This window comes from Cyprinodon variegatus, unplaced genomic scaffold (genome assembly GCF_000732505.1).
Source record: "Cyprinodon variegatus isolate N-32 unplaced genomic scaffold, C_variegatus-1.0 Scaffold845, whole genome shotgun sequence".
Lineage (NCBI taxonomy): Eukaryota > Metazoa > Chordata > Actinopteri > Cyprinodontiformes > Cyprinodontidae > Cyprinodon > Cyprinodon variegatus.
The window spans coordinates 230,618-244,861 of NW_015151298.1; the positions used below are offsets into that span (position 1 = coordinate 230,618).

Below are 14,244 nucleotides of genomic sequence, written 5' to 3' on the forward strand. Positions count from 1 at the left end.
GGGAGAGATAGAAGTTGCACCAGGAGGAGGAGAGAAATAAAAGGAGAGTTAAGGGGAAAGTGTCCACTTCTATGAATCAGCACTGACAGAACATTATGGCCCCATTGTGGGATGTGTAACTGAACGTTTTTTCAATGACTGACAGTAATGGAGAATTGTAACGGCACAGTGGGTGCTCCAGTGACTCAAATGATGAGAGACTGTGTCCATAAATTTAAGAGGCAGGAGATGGAGGGCATGAAGCAATGTGGTTTTAGAGTCACTGCGTTACAATATCAAGGTCAGTCTAAATAATGACTGACAGGCCATGCCCAACATCTGTGATGGTGTTAGAAAGAAGCAAGAGCATCATCATCCCCATTAATTAATCTGTGCTGCACCTCAGTTAAGCTCATCTATCAATGACGAGCTCTCCTAGGTAGAATGATGGTCATTAATATAGTCCTTAAGTGTTTCTGCATTAGCGTCACTTAATGCCACAAAGATAGAAATATATTGGTATCACAGGCTCACGAGATTAAAAAAGTCAGAATCTTTTTTTTTCAGGTTTGATAAAGATTGAACAAATATATTTGAGCATTAACAAGTATGTGAAATTCATCAATCCATTTATTGATCCATTTGGCCAGTATACATCCATCAATCCATCTGTTCCTTGATTATGCATCTAGTCATCCATTCAGTGGTACATCCGTTCGTTAGCTGACCATTTAATATTTGTTTATTTTTCCATCAATAAAAAGACCCATCAATATAATTGTCAAAGGACGGTTCAGAGACAAATGGAGGAGTCGGTTTGTCTGTTTATTAGAGTGACGGCCATCCACCATTCTTCATCTGTTCATGCATTAAATAATACATATTTGTCATCCATCCATCCCTGTGTTGGTATTCCACATACCCCTCCATTGATTATTTGTTAATACATAATTTTTTATATTCAATAACCCTTATCGGTTTGTCCAACCATCCACATCCTGTTCATTTATATTCCTCCATTCATCAATTATCTGTTAATCAGAGAACCGGTTGGTTGATTGGTTGGATTTTGTCAATTATTTATCAATTACTTAGCTACATTAATCATCCATTTTTTAAACACCTGTCTATTATGTATCCATCAATCTGTGTATTTATCATTTAAATCTAGAGCTCATGTTGTCTATAATTCAATTGTTCATTTATCTGTCCTTTACCCATCCATTTGTCTGCCGTGCAATAATTTTTTTCAAGGAATAATCCCTCTAATTTTCAAACATCTGTTACGTTCAGAGAATATGGACCCAGAATTCAGCCAGATCCAACAGATTACGTTTTAAGACGGTCTATTAAAGGGTAAACTGCAGAAGGTCGTGGGGTTATTGTCAGCATCTCTGGCAGGAACCTCTTCTCACAGTCCAGGGTCTGATGGGAAGAGTAAACACTGACTCCAGCTGGTTTATAGGCAAATCAAGGGAACCCTGAGATGGGCTCTAGTTGGTACTCAGTGGTCAGGAGACAGACGTGGGATCAGAACCATTAGGACAACTGGCAAGAGGTTCAGGGGGAATTTCCAGAATCCACAGTCAGAGAGAAGATCCAGGGTAAGAGCTGGATGATCCGAGGTTCAGAGAGAATCCAAGGGGAAAATCCAAGGCAGAGTCAGGGTACAAATCCAGGTCCAGTGACAGGCATTCTTACAGATCTGACAGGGGTCAGGCTCACTCAGATAATCTGGAGCAAGAACAGGTCAGTCAAACAGGCAGCCTGTCAGATCAGGCAGGTGTCAGACAGGCTCGGGTATCAAGAGACAGAACAGGTCAGGCAAACAGGCAGGCAGGAAGGAAGTCAGGAACAGAATTCTGGAATAAATATCATCAATGTCTTGAAATAATCTCACACTGATGTCTGGTCTGAAGGCTGGTTAGGTGCAGGTGGATCAGATGAGTGGTAATAAGAAAAGGGCGGAGCTGAGCAGCTGTGTCTTGTGAGGAATTAGACCAGCATCTGATTTCTCCCATAAACTTGTCAGTCCATCTATTAATTCATGCAGAAGGAGCCATTATTTCTCTCTTACCAGACTCTGACCTTGTTGGTGTAGGTTTTTAATGGCACACATTTTCCAGACATAAATGAGCAACAAGGGATAATCTCCATACGCAGAAGTAAAAAAATAAATGTGTGCCTGGAGAAAAATAAAGATTTCAAGGACTTGAAATAATCAAAGTGCCACAGTGAAGTAGTGCAATGTCTCCATCGGGGTTAGTAATTTATAGGTGACTGGCGACAGGCAGAGCCTGTGTGCTACAATTTCCGTTGATTGGCACTGCAAAATGACACTAATATTAAAACTTTTAAAATATATTATATCCTTCCTAAAGAGCCTTATCCCTCACTTAATTTGTTTTGGAATTTAGTGCATTTTTAACCACAACTTCTCTAGGTTATATCTAAATAGAGAAAGTAGAAATCCAGCAAGGTACATTTTCACAACAGATTCACTTTATTATCTCGAGAGCCTGGGTGGTTACGAACACAACAAAACTTAAATTACTATCCACTGTTCAACACAGCAAAATGCATTCACTGGAGAGTTCCACTGCTGTATGAAGTGACCTAGATGAGAATCAGCTCTTTTAAATGTGAGGAAATATTTGTTTTTACATGAAAAAGGTGGAATTCCCCCACCGAATACGGGGTCAGTATCTTCCTAAAAAAAAAAAAGAAGTGTAATTTTCTTGGTTTCTTGTTCTCAAGTGACAACACAATTGAACAAGAAGAATGGACGGATCAGGCTTTTTCTATTTTACTATTACTCTATTCTGTTAGGGTTCGTAAAAAGCTGAACAAAAGAGCAAAGCTCTCATTTGACCAATCTCTCCATGTTCCAACCTCAACCAACGAAACTGAAATATATATTATAACAAAATGTTTCCTGATACGAATTTAGCTTTTCCCAGATTTTGCCTGGACACTGGGTTAGAGGTGAAGGGAAACACTATATCGTCTGGTTGGAATATAAAGAAAAGCCACTTTACATTCTGCCCCAGTCAGTTGAAAGGGTATCGAGATCAAGAATGCCACCGCAAAATGTCTCTTTGTAGTGTTTCTGTTTACTTTCCGTTGACAAAGATCACTGGAAGTACCAGAAGGTTGGTGTGTTATGGTTCTCCCCTTTTGGGACTCTGAGTTTTCAGTTTTCTGTTATCAGTTGTTCTGTTTTGTTGATCTTAGGTTTATATTCCATTATATTCAAGCAGTCTTTAGTTACTCTCTGTTGTCCCCTTGTGTTTGTCTCCTTTCCCCTTAGCTTCCTTTAAGTTAGTTCCATTCACACCTGCTCCATATTCAGCTCATTAGCCCATCCTTTGTGCCGTTCCCCTTATATACACACCAACTCTGCAGCCACAAAGTGCTGGTTCCTTGTTGTTGTTTAGTTGCTTCCTTATCTATGGTTTACCATGTAAGCTTTCCCTGACGTTTTATGGTGTTTTGGATCTTGTATTTTTGGATTTTGTCTCAGTTCTGTCATTAAATCTACAACCAACCGTGACACGGTGGAGAGACTATGTATCTTTTATGATCTGTGAGGGCCTTAGGTTTTTCCAGATATTACAAGAAAAGTTTATTTTGCTTATTAATAATGCTGGCTTGTACATTACCAGCATCCAACAGCCTGGCAGAATTTCTGATATTGCTCAAATAGATAAGATGCTATAAGAGCCCAAAACTAAATAAAAATTAAATAAATGTAAACCCAATCATTTGTTTTTTTAAAATATATTGCATTTAGTATGTTCTATTTTAAATAGAAAACAACACTCAAATAATCTTCGAAATTCGTCTCATCCCTTTAGACAGAAAAAAAATATTCTTTGTATTTTAAATACATTTTCTTGTACTTCATTAAAATCAAATTACCACTTTTTTATTTCTGTTTATAATAAAGAAAACCAAAAGATACAAAGATTAAAATACTTCCGAGATAGATTTTCATTGTCTTTCATATCCACAACTGCTTAGGGTCATAGTGGATCAGAAAGCAAATTTTGATTGGGACATTATGAATATGGACAAGAAATGGTACAGAGAAAAGTGTTGGTTTCTGGTCATTAATTTTCTGCAATATCAAAAACAGTATTTAATTTTCCCTAATTCCTTCAGAAGAATAATTAACTTCAATTCTGCTTCGTCTTTATCTGCAGTGTCAATAATTTGTACAACCACTTTAAGTGCAATTAGACCTTTAAGTATTTTGGTGCTTCTTGGTCTATGGATATAGAACCCTCAACTTTTGTAATTCCTTTATTACCATAGGTTTAATTAAATTATGCTTAAAAAGTCTGTTAAATAAATCCCACAGATTAATTTCAGGGTCATTCTACTGGAAAATGAATGATTCCAACATATTTCTTGCATGAATACCCTTTGTATCTATCTATGCTAATCTCAGTGATGGAACCAATCTTAAATTACTGAGTTGTATATCTATGGATAGGAAAATCAACTAACTTAATGTTTTCTAAGATTCTTCATGCATTTCAAAATATTTGATTTTTAGATATAAACCCTAATGGATATGTAGACATTCCTAATTTCAATAATGTTTCTCATATGTTGAGTTACATAAATATATGTCAAACTGTAGTTCACTGTGACTTTTTCAAACAATCACAGCATGTCTGTTCCTATCACTGACTAATCATGGCAACTCCCTTAAAGTTATCCTCAGCAACTATGTAATCTACTTATATACACTCAATTACACTACATCTTCCTTTACTATAATCAATGGTAGACTACCATTGATTCAGCAGAACCTTAGGGCCCTGTCACACCTGTCACACTTTAGAGGTATGCTTCACTTAATAACTGCAACAAATCTCTATATTTTTGCCATGACACGGGGTTGGTATCAGTGGTTCTGCCTCTCCTGGCAATATACTCATCAGTTACAGTAGAACCAACTCATTCAGCTGCTGGCTTAGCCCTGCCAACATAGCAACTATTGTGCTCTCACTCTACTTTTGATTACACCATGATGTCCTTCGTACAACTTGACAAGTGTTTTATTTCTCATTATTTACAGTATGGTATAGCAAGTCCTTGTCCCCTTATTTGGCTAGTTCAGCCAAAGATGGCCTAATTAAATGTTCTTTAACGTTATATCCTGGCCATCCTTCAAGACGCAGCTGCATTACAGGTACACACACACACACACACACACACACACACAGTCTCTCTGTAGCTGAACTCTCAACTCCTCTACATAGGCTGCAATTGACGGTAAATTATCCATTATATTTTCTATGTGTTTAATATTTTCAAGCAGTTCCTCGCCCGTCTGTGTCTTGTCTCCCCTAAATGGCACCCACAAAGCAGCATCTGCTGTGAACAGACATTTCCCTGACGCATAAGGCATGCAGGCCATTCATGTTTTGGGTGTAATGGATAACCCCTACATTTATGACTCAGAATTTGGGGTTTTTACTTTAATAATCTAGGCATTGCATGATCTATTAGTGTGAAAGAACTTAGCTTTATAAGATTTAAATCTCATCAGAACTCTGACTCTGTCCACAGACTTATCCCCTTATCCCATCCACTTATCTTTGACTGTGAAAAAGCTTGCTCAACCTGTGCTCTGGTGTCCCTTGGAGTGATGCTTGCTGGTTTCTTTAATTCCTCATTTTGACCTGCCATCCTAACAGCTCTGTCTCTATTATGTTCATAATGCTGCAACCTATAAATGCAATCTTCAAGCAGCACATACATAGTGGTAACAAAAAAATCCACTAACCCGTATTCTCTCATTTTGTTCATGTTAAATTGTGTACACTAATGTATCACATACTTCATTAAAATAAAGAAATTTTGAAAGCGGACAGGGACCCCGTTTAGGAAGTGCTTCTTTCTACAGCTATCAAAGTAAGCTCCTCTAAAATGTAATCCTCTCTTCTACAGTCTATCAACATATTGACTTGATTTTCTTCAGAACCTCTATTTAGGTTACTTGGCAGGTGACATTTTTCTGACCTCGGAATCCATCTTTCTCACAAGAGGACTGGATATTAAATTTAGCACATGGCCCCCCGTGTTGCTGCAAATCACTGTTGAAAAAAAAACTTTCTGTTCCTTCCTTGGCAGGTATGCAATCCAGCACGTGTCTCTCAAGCTACAGAACTACTGACACTATAGCCCCATTTACACTGCCTTTTTGAAGCCGTGCCGAGAATGGTTTCAAAACTGTTGAGAGTAAATGGAATGCAACTGAACTGGACTGTACTAAACAACGAAATCTAGTACTAGTTCAACAGTCGGGCTCAGCACGGTTCAGTTGTGGCTCGGTTCTCTGATAACAAAGAGTGCATGAGCAGACCGTGTCATATCTTATTTACAGTCAGCTGATTCATTTTGCGGGTTTTCAGGCGTGTCCGGCTTTGCAATTTACAGATCTCTTCACCTGTTCACAACACAAAGTTCCTCTCAGCCTATTAACAATAAATGGCATTAAAACAGCCTAGTGCTACCTGCGATGATGCAGAGACTGAGGCTCTCACTTATGTGCCTGGAGATGCTATCCAGGTTAAGTTCCTATGATTAAATATTTGCCCTACATGTCCAGACACAAAGAAGATATATCATCTAATGACTTGTATGTCTTCATTGCCTCTGCTGTATAAAATCCTGGTATGTTAATGAGATCATTGTAAATATCCCAATACTGAACAGGCCGACAATTTTGAGGACTGTCAATCCACAGACCGTCGGCTATTTAAAACGGGTCTGGAGGCTTTACGCTAAATAGGGTTAACTTTGCAGTGTACCTTTTGTGGTCCCCTGCAGAATGATGATCTAAATTAGTAATCTCCTGGTTTCATCTTGCTAACAGAAATGTCCTACCGCTCTAGCACGACTGTTCAGCTATGGTTTTCAGCAAGTAAAAAACTTTTTACCTTCCAGCATTGTGTGAATGTGAACTCTAAATGCCATGCCTATCATTGTCAACATATAGCCATGTTTTTAGGTTTGCAGACTTTTGAGTTAATTAAATAGTGCTCCATTGATTAAAGGCGAAAACATGTTTAACTCAGTTTAGTTGTGGTATAGCTCAGTTCATAAATATTGCATATATTAAGATGTTCTGCTGGCATCTCATTTCAACCCAACTCATATACAAGTCAGAAAAAAAGAAAAAAAAAAAACTAATTTAAGTATTTGAGCAAGTCCATCACCTGTCACACAGCTCCCTGGACTCATTTCAAACCATGTTACCATTAAGCAAGCAGATCTCTGGAGTCTGAAATATTCACCGAGACACTTTGCAGGAGCAACACTGATGCATTTTCAGGTCAAGTAATGAGAATAATACACAAAATATGTACATGACAAATTGATTTCTGTAATGTTTGCCAGCTCACTATTTCTGAGGTGAACAGATGGCCTGGGGCACTGCAGTGGCAAAGACAGACACACACACACACACTCATTGACTAAAACACAAAATTCAGGGACACTGTGTTGCTGGCAAACACAGCACTTAAACTAAGAGTGGTTGGGTTTTTTTCAAGCCTGAAAGTTCCTCATAGATCACTCTCAAGGCCTTTGCAACCTTCTTACTGGTAGGAAGGGTTAAATCAGGAACAAATCACAGCATTCCAGGTCCAAATATAGTCAGGAAGAAAAACCTTGTGGGACTCATCATCCAGTTAATGAGCAGGTTGGAGGTAACCATGTGTAGTTTCATTCAGAAAATAAGTAAACAGTATTGGAACAGGGAACTGGCTTTATCCACAGTGGCTCACAAATATATTCACACCCCTTTTACATTTTTGCATTTTGTGACATTACAACTAGAAACATGAAAATATTTTATTGGAATATTATGTAAAGGACTATAACAAAGAGGTTTGTAATTGTGAAGTAGAAAGAAAAGTATACACACAGAGAAAAAAATGCTGATACCCCTAATTTAATATAAAAAAAAAAAAACCTACCATGGTCACAGTAATAAGTTGAAACTAAAAAAGCATTAATAAATAAAATAATTATAAGAATGAAAGTGAGACAGAGATTCAGATTAGTCCATTTTCAATTAACCATTCTTTAGCTGTCTGTTTTGGGTCATTATCTTGTAAGACCCATGACCTGTGATTGAGATCAATCTTTCTGGAACTGGTCGGGACAATTCTCTCTTAAATCTATTGATACTCTTGAGATTTCACTGCACCCTGCAGAGATTCAAGACACCCTGTGCCAGTTAAACCAAACCCACAACTGGGCCTCTTGCATGTTTCACAGTAGAGACAGTCTTCCTTTTCTTTTTATGCTTAATTTTTCCAATTGTGAACCAATGTGCCTCGGCAAAAAGTTACGGGGTACGGGGGAGTGTTAGCCTAGTGGTTAGAGCAGAGCACTTATGATCTGAGAAGGTTGCAAGTACGTGGTTTGATCCCCAAAGCCTGCACTTTGGGTCTCTGAGCAAGATGCCTAACGCCACACTGTTCCCCCAAGGAGATTGGTTAAATGCAGTGGTAAATTTCCGTCTTGGGAGATCAAAAAATAAAGTGATACACCAGGATTGGCCTTGTCTCTTTGAAGTAAGCTGCCTTCTATTTCAGTGAACTTTTTTAGAGACTTTGGCTGAACCTCTTAGTAACCACTCCTCTGCTTTCATACTCTAGTGCCATCTGTTTCACCCAGGTAATATAGATCGCATTATCATCCTGTTGAAATACCTTGCAATAAACATGTTACTTTTCTTCTTGGTGTCTCTCAACGGATTCTGCATGTGAGCCAAGAAATTAGCAAGGATGTCAAAAATATTCTCCTAAACAACATATGAGGCCACAACAGCACAGCAATATTTGTGCTGAGATTAAATTACATACAGGTGGACCCTACTTAGGCATTGCCAATCAGAAACTCTTTGCTCACTGTCATCTGAGAGAACATATCATATGTGCTGTCAGGCATTCAGATAAAGTGGACAAAAACAGCATTCCAAGGTCACAGGCTTTTACGTTAGGTGATATTGGACGCCACTGGCATGGATAAGCACTGGTTTTGAATAAATAGATGGTCATGCAATATTATCCAAAGCTATCTATTAAAGGACAACACTCAGAGTCTATATGTTTCATGTCCAACTAGTGTGTGATTTTCTTTTACTTGATATTTTGAAAATTTAATAAGGAAATCACTTTTTTTATGCAATTATAACTTAGCAGATATCTAAACCATATCCCTATTTAAAAAATGCCTCATTTTCAGTTTTACAGCAAAATACAATATGCAGCCTTCAGGGTACCAACATCTTCAGTTTGATATAACCACTATAGACAAGATCTGACTACTGAACTCTAACCAATTCGCTGACTTAAGAGAAGAGAGAATTGGACACATGTCCTTAAGCAAGCTGAAAACAGCTCTCATGTTCACATAAGAAGTTCTTTTTTTTTTTCTGGATAAAATAATCTAATATCACAGCTAGTCTGCAATCCTGGTCAATGCAATACAGTATCAGCGTTTCTTTGTAGGCACTCTTAAAAGTGATCTGAGAGTAGAATAAAAATCTTTCTTAAATTGTTCCATAGCATTCTTAAATTAAAATCAAATAATTAAAAACACTTTAATCCAAAAGAAACATGTTTTTTAAAGCTTGTGAAGCAAGATATCTCAAGATTGCACTATACAGCAGTCATTAGGGGAAACATAAAATAGGTGCCACTCTGTGAGAACTCGACAGATATATTGATCCACCAAGAAAACCCCAACTGCTGGGTCCTCTGCGGTGGGAGCCATGATTATCATTATGGCTTTTTACTCCCACTATGTCATACAAGCCTAGTTTCCTGAAAACACTGCAGTGAATAGTTTGTCATGCATCATGTTAACCCAGCTTAAAACCACATACATTCATACCTAAATGTTTGCATTGCTATACAATAAACAGCCCGAAAATCAGCTATATACCAAACAGTACACATTTGGTATTTGATAGAGATTTGTATAAAGTGGCTAGGATACTGATCATTATGGATGACACTGCAATGTGTTAAGCTGAACATCTGTCGCCATATGGAATTTAATGAGTTTAGAAAACAGCTCCCCTGTTCAAAATGCTTGCTTGGCATGCTAAAAATGCTTGTGAGCCCTGACCAAAACAGAATGGACCATTTTTTTTTAAAAAATTCATATTTTAGGGCTTTAAATATGATTCTAAAACTTTTATAAGCGATTATTATTCTTACTAGATATATATATATATATATATGATAATCTTAAAAACTATAGACAACAGTAGAATTTTTAAAGAATTTTGTAATTGCAAAAGATTGTAAATTATAAAAGAAACTATTTGCATCAGGAGCAGATATAAAAAATGAAAACAGCTGTTCTCACACAGTAAAAACCTGCAGATACAGTAGGTGCAAAAGAAAAGGCTGAAAAAGAAAAATGTGTTTTGTTTAGTGATCCAACTCAGTGGAGCTCAGTTTTAATAAACGTAAATGGCAGTATGCCAGAAAATTGAAATCTGTAAAACAACTCAATTGCAAAAAAAAAAAAGACAATCTGCACAGCTAAAATAACATTATTAAATCTTCATGCAAACTTTCAACTATATTCCAACCACTCTAATGTGAAAAAGCACATTCAGTTCTTTACTTTTTCAAAAATGTCCACTATAAAATCTGATTCTACAAGGGTATGTTGTAGGGATTACAATATGACCCCTATCTGATGGAAAGATAAGCCAAACCAAAACCAAACCAGGAGACAGAATCTGCCTTTCCTTAATAAACCTATTCAATTTCAAATTAATTTATTTATATAGCGCCAATTAACAACACGTCATCTCAAGGCATTTTAGAATTCAACCAGATCTTACAGTGATTGATTCAAAGTTTTCTATCTAAAGCCGGGCACACACTGTATGATTTATTCAATCGTTGAACACAGCTACAGCTCATACTGAACAAAGAAAATGGCAGGGTTTAAAAGTTCACAGCTCACGATGCATGTTCTCACACTGTGCGACCCGACGCTCCGATGCACTGCATTGAGACTGCTCGGTTGAGCTTAAGAGGAGCGTTCAGTCTGCTGAAGGACGCCAGAATGTTAAACCGTTGTGGTACGGCTACGCCTTTGTCTAGTTGACAGATTTCCGAAACCTGATGTTCTTGATTCCTGATTCTAACACAGAGGTCACAGATTAGTGGACCGTGGTCTGGATCCAGACCCACCTGATGGCTAATCCAGACTCAACCTGCATTAAAACTTTTATAATTACTGAATGTTGTCTGGCGAAAGTGTCTACCGTACAAACAGGAGAAGCGCGCTTCTCCTGTTTTTACCGTTAAGCCCTCCAGGGCTTCTGGTACCATGCTACATGTGAAACAAATTAACCAATGGGCTGTGTCAATCAGGGCTGCTGCCGTTGCAAGTTACTTTCAGACACAACAGGCAAACCTGTGGCAAGCTGGGAGGTGGGAAAGAAGGACAAGATGATGAGAAAAAGTGAAAGAAAGTGTGGACTGCTGCGGTGAACTGGCGACAGAACTTTACTGGTTGATGATTTTCTTTATTCGGACCCCACTGGTTTTTAATTGGTTATCCCTGTTCTAACCTGTCTCCCTCAGTTCGTTGAGCTTTGGATTGCTCACCCGCCTGTCTCCGTGCTCTGAGGACTGGCCTCTGAATCCCTGCTGCCCAGATTCTGCTCTGGCGATCCCCTTGAGCACCCTCGGTATGTAGTGTAGGACGTCATCCGTGCGCTGGACTGGAGTTGTGACAGACAGCCCGGGCCACAGGCGGCTACGCTCCACCCCTTCTATTCATTCGGCTAGCTAATCTGAATCGTTCAATTCCATTTCGAGAGAGAGATCATTTGTGGTAGTAGCACTAGACATCTTCCAGGCATGTGAGTAAAACTATCAGCATTTCAGCGGACAGGATGGATGAATGGTAGCCGGCGCGCGCAGATGACGTCATACACACTCCGCTTTGTTTTTAAAAAATATAAATATAAAAGATATAACCACAGATGTCTGGGGGACAGTGATTTGCCTACATGTTATTAATGCTGGCGTACCATAAAGAATAAATTATGAACAGTTTAGTTTGTGTCTTCAACTCGTTGCCCATAGGAAGACGTTACTTGGATTACAAAACCGAATATCTTCGGTACAGCTCCAAATGACACAAAACTAATTTGCGTGAGTAGAACATGATGTAATAATGTAAAATCAAGGCTCCAATGTAAAAAAAAATAAAAAATAGTGTTCCCCTTTAAACTGCTCCTGTTTTCCCCGTCTGTCTGCCTGTGGGCTAAAAACCTTAAAACCATGACAGTTAGAGATTGAATTAGCAATTCAATAGAGATAGAATGAAAAAGAATGAGGAAAGGGGTCCTTATGTCCTCCCGCAGTCTAAGCCTATAGCAGCATAACTATAGAAATAGCTCAGGATAACCTGAGCCACTCTAACTATAAGCTTTATCAATAAAGAAGGTTTTAAGCCTACCCTTAAAAGTAGACAGGGTGACTTCCTCACGGACTAAAACTGGTAGCTGGTTCCACAGGAGAGGAGCCTGATAACTAAAAGGTCTGCCTCCCCATTTTACTTTTAGAAATTCTAGAAACCACTGATAAACTTGCAGATTGAGAGCAAAGTGCTCCGTTAGGAACAATGACAACAATAAGATATTTGATATAAGATGGAGCTTGGCCATTTAAGGTTTTATATGTGAGAAGGAGGACTTTAAATTCTATTCTGGATTTACCAGGAAGCCAGTGAAGGGAAGGTAGGATAGGAGATATATGATCTCTCAGAGTAGACATACTGTAATCTTCTAGTGATTCATTCAGTTTCTAATAGAGCAGTTTGGTCTGGGCTTCCAGCCCAGATATGCTTGAAGAGTACAAATCCCTTTAAAAATAAGCTGTTTATAGGATGCATCATTGTCAGATACGAATGGCAGCAAAAGATCTTCACAGCCCTGAACTACATAGCCACATACTCAAGTAAAAAAGAAAAACAACAACTATGATATCACAAGCAAACCCTTTATTTACCATTATGATTTTGATTACACAATAATATTAGATCAAAGGTTGTGATGTGCACAAAGCCTTTAGTACACATGCTCTGCTGAATTGTTATTTATACTGTTGCAACTGAAAAAAGCTTCAGTTTAATAGTCAAAGATTCAAGCTGCAGCGTAACAAGTTTATCACATATGCTGGGTTTCTACTGTTCAGATAATATAACGCAGACATATATACCTCGTTGTTCCTAGTGCTGTGGAAATGAACACAACTGATCCACTTAGTTAAAATGTGATTGGGGAAAAAAGGTTTGTCAATTTGTTTATGCAAATGAAGAAGAAAGAGAGGCGTTTTAATGTAGATAGTGAAATAAAACAAGATTACTGGCTGCAGCATCTTAACACCTTCGGGGGATTAATTTAAATGCAGCATCGACAAAACAACAGGCAGCAACGGTAAGAAACTAAATCACCAAGCAATGATTCATGAAAAATAATTGTTGCTCTCTACCAGACAAGACTAAGCATAAAAACAGATCATCATCACGTTTTTTTATTCAATTTGACTCAATATCTTTAAAACAAAGTGTTTCCCTGAATACGTTTTTTTCCATCATAATCATTTATTTCTCTTGAATTTAAGATGCCATATCTAAAAAAACAAAACAAAAAAAAACTTTTTTTTTTTTGCCAACTGACGTTATTTGCACAATGGCAAATCTTTCAATGATGCAGAAAACACAGGAGTTTTCAAAGTGGGACTCTGTAGAAAGCCCCGTCCTACAATTTCGAAATATTCAGACACTTTAACAAATGTAAATAAAATGATTTAATGCGGATGAGGTAATCCAGCCCTTTTATTAGACTGTGTTATTTATTTAACCTTTTTGTTTGTATTTATTTTTTGCTCAAAAACTGGAGTTTCAGAAACAAGACTAATCATTTTTGGAACCCTCCAGGTCATAGTTCATATCTGCCTCAAGCACATGATTCTTTAAGAAACGTAGGCCTCCAGCTCCACCTGGCATGGCTTTACTCAAACTTACCGAGTTTCAGACATTTTTATCAATGATTTTAAAGGCTAAGTTCACACTGCAGGCCTTGATGCTCAATTCCGATTTTTTTTGTGAAATCCAATTTTTTTTCGCATATATTTGGAAATATATGCGACTTGTATGTGATCTCCTGTGTGAACTGCAGTCATACAACGCAAGTGG

At 37.9% G+C, this 14,244-nt stretch overlaps 1 protein-coding gene across 2 annotated transcripts in view; it reads right to left on the reverse strand.

Annotated features, from left to right (window-relative positions):
- The window catches only part of LOC107099195 (Kv channel-interacting protein 4-like), a 201,721-nt gene that overhangs the window by 137,810 nt on the left and 49,667 nt on the right, over positions 1-14,244 (reverse strand). The window lies entirely within an intron of this gene.